General features: G+C 54.5%; 1 non-coding gene across 1 annotated transcript; it reads left to right on the top strand.

Moving 5' to 3' along the window:
* Positions 1–435: 435 nt before the first annotated feature.
* trnat-ugu (transfer RNA threonine (anticodon UGU)) lies at positions 436–508 on the top strand. The gene has a single exon. It is a non-coding gene; the product is annotated as a tRNA-Thr (tRNA).
* The last annotated feature ends 3040 nt before the right edge of the window (positions 509–3548 follow it).

Below are 3548 nucleotides of genomic sequence, written 5' to 3' on the forward strand. Positions count from 1 at the left end.
CTTTCCCTCTCTCTCCCCTTCCGCTCCCTCCCCTCTCTCCTCTCTCTCCCTCTTTTGCCTTTCTTTTCAGATTCTCCCCTGCTCCCTCTCTCTTCCCTTCCTTTCTCTCTCCCCTGCCTCCTCCCTCTCTCGACTTCCAATCTCTCTCCCCTCCCCCACTCGCTCTCTCCCATTACGCTCTCTCCCATTCCCCTCTGGCTGACTCCTTCCACCTCTCTCTCCCATTCCCTCTCCCACTCATTCCCCTCTCTCCTTCCTTTTACAACTTCCAAGCACTAATCTCTCTCACAGAGCCGACACAGACACGATGGGCCGAATGGCCCTCCTTGTGTGCTGTAAGATTCTGTCAATGTTCAGGGATGAATCACCGAGAATGATTATTCGGGCCCCACCTACTTGTTAACAATAGTAAGATGGAAACAGGATGTTACAGGTGGCTCCATAGCTCAGGGGTTAGAGCACTGGTCTTGTAAACCAGGGGTCGTGGGTTCAAATCTCACTGGGGCCTACTCAATTTTGGCTTCCGTTACTGAATTGACCGTCAATCGACGACAGGCCGACACCATCAACAGGAACCACTCACTCCGCACTTTATAATCTCCCCACAGCACTTTCACTTCCCACCCCCAGTCTGTATCCCACCTTTTCCACATCCAGTCTCAGAGACACCGATATATCATCGACTCATAGAAACTTACAGCAGGGAAGGAGACCATTTCGGCCCATCGTGTCCGCACCAGACGACCAAGAGCTATCTGCTGGGCAGGGCCACATAGTCCGCATGTCCCAGACACGTGACTCCCCAAAGCAAGCGCTCTACTTGGAACTCCTTCACGGCAAGCGAGCCAAAGGTGGGCAGAGGGAACACTCTCAAAGCCTCCCTGATAAAGTGTAACATCCCCACTGACACCTGGGAGTCCCTGGCCAAAGACCAGTCCACCCGGAGTGGAGGAAGTGCATCCGGGAGGGCGCTGAGCACCTCGAGTCTCGTCGCCGGGAGCGTGCAGAAACCAAGCGCAGGCAGCTGAAGGAGCGTGCGGCAAACCAGTCCCACCCTCCCCTTCCCTCAACGTCTATCTGTCCCACCTGTGACAGGGACTGTGGTTCCCCTATTGGACTGTTCAGTCACCTAAGGACGCATGTTAAGAGTGGGAGCAAGTCTTCCTCGATTCCGAGGGACTGCCTATGATGATGATATGATCCCAGCCTGATCCCACTTTCCAGCTCTCGGTGCGTAGCCCTGTAGCTTACGGCACTTCAAGTGCACATCCAAGTACCTTTTAAATGTGGTGAGGGTTTCTGCCTCTACCACCCTTTCAGGCCGTGAGTTCCAGACCCCCACCACCCTCTGGGTGAAGGAATGGAGGTCTCCCCTCAGCCTCCTCTGTTCCAAAGAAAACAACCCCAGCCGATCCAATCTTTCCTCATCGCTAAAATTCTCCAGTCCCGCCAACATCCTGGTAAATCTCCTCTGCACCCTCTCCAGTGCAATCACATCCTTCCTGCGATATCCTGACATTTCCCAGTTCCTGCCTTCGCTGGTTTTAGGCTCAAGATGCGGCAATGGACACAAGATGATCCAGTTGGGATTTTCCACAAATAATGAATCCCACGGCCACATCTGTTTGACCCTCGGAGGGCACTCTGTAAATTCACCAAATTTATGAAATGCACACCTTACCCCTGCCCTGTGGTTACGCTCGAACTGTACACAACACTGGTTAGGCCACAGCTGGAGTACTGCGTGCAGTTCTGGTCACCACATTACAGGAAGGATGTGATTGCACTGGAGAGGGTGCAGAGGAGATTTACCAGGATGTTGCCGGGACTGGAAAACTTTAGCTATGAGGAAAGATTGGATAGGCTGGGGTTGTTTTCCTGGGAACAGAGGAGGCTGAGGGGAGATTTAATTGAGGTGTATAAAATTATGAGGGGCCTGGATAGAGTGGATTGGAAGGACCTATTTCCCTTAGCAGAGGGGGTCAATAACCAGGTGGCACAGATTTAAAGTAATTGGGGGGAGGTTTAGAGGGGATTTGAGGGGAAATGTCTTCACCCAGAGGGTGGTGGGGGTCTGGAACTCACGGCCTGAAAGGGTGGTAGAGGCAGAAACCCTCACCACATTTAAAAGGTACTTGGATGTACACTTGAAGTGTCGTAACCTACAGGGCTACGGATCGAGAGCTGGAAAGTGGGATTAGGCTGGGTAGCTCTTGGTCGGCCGGTGTGGACACGATGGGCCGAATGGCCTCCTCCCGTGCTGTAAATGTTTATGATTCTCTGATTCTCTCTCTCACTCCTTCCCACATTCTACCCGACGTAAACTAGAGGTGATCCAAAACTCGGCTGCCCCATGTCCTAACTCGCACCGAGTCCCACTCACCCATCACCCCCTGTGCTCACTGCCCCATGTCCTAACTCACACCCAGTCCCGCTCACCCATCACCCGCTGTGCTCACTGCCCCCGTGTCCTAACTCGCACCGAGTCCCACTCACCCATCACCCCCTGTGCTCGCTGCCCCCGTGTCCTAACTCGCACCGAGTCCCGCTCACCCATCACCCCCTGTGCTCGCTGCCCCCTGTCCTAACTCGCACCGAGTCCCATTTACCCATCACCCCTTGTGCTCACTGCCCCGTGTCCTAACTCACACCGAGTCCCGCTCACCCATCACCCCCTGTGCTCACTGCCCCCGTGTTCTAACTCGCACCGAGTCCCACTCACCCATCACCCCCTGTGCTCGCTGCCCCCGTGTCCTAACTCACACCGAGTCCCGCTCACCCATCACCCCCTGTGCTCGCTGCCCCCGTGTCCTAACTCGCACCGAGTCCCACTCACCCATCACCCACTGTGCTCACTGCCCCGTGTCCTAACTCGCACCGAGTCCCGTTCACCCATCACCCCCTATGCTCGCTGACCTACATTGGCTCCCGGTTAAGCAACGCCTCGATTTCAAAATTCTCATCCTTGTTTACAAATCCCTCCATGGCCCCTACACCCCTCCCTATCTCTGTAACCTCCTCCAGCCCGACACCCCTCACTATCTCTGTAATTCCCTCCGGCCCCACAACCCCCCGAGATGTCTGCACTCCTCTAATTCTGCCCTCCTGACCATCCCTGATTATAATTGCTCCACCATCGGTGGCCGTGCCTTCTGTTGCCTGGGCCCCAAGCTCTGGAACTCCCTCCTAAACCTCTCCGCCTCTCTACCTCTCTTTCCTCCTTCAAGACGCTCCTTAAAACCGACCTCTTGTCACCTGCGTTAATTTCTACTTTTGTGGTTCGGTGTCAAATTTTTATCCCATAATCCTCTTGTGGAGCACCTTGGGACGTTTCACTACGTTAAAGGCGCTATATAAATACACATTATTGTTGTTGTTCCCTCTGTCTCTCCTCTTCCCCGTCTCTCTCTCACTCCTTCCCCTCACTCACCCCTCCCCTCTCTCTCACTCCTTCCCCTCACTCTCACCTTCCCTCTCTATCACTCCATCCCCTCACTCTCCCCTTCCCTCTCTCTCACTCCTTCCCCTCACTCTCCCCTTCCTTCTCT

The sequence above is a fragment of the Pristiophorus japonicus genome, unplaced genomic scaffold (assembly GCF_044704955.1).
Source record: "Pristiophorus japonicus isolate sPriJap1 unplaced genomic scaffold, sPriJap1.hap1 HAP1_SCAFFOLD_1501, whole genome shotgun sequence".
In the NCBI taxonomy this organism is placed as follows: domain Eukaryota; kingdom Metazoa; phylum Chordata; class Chondrichthyes; family Pristiophoridae; genus Pristiophorus; species Pristiophorus japonicus.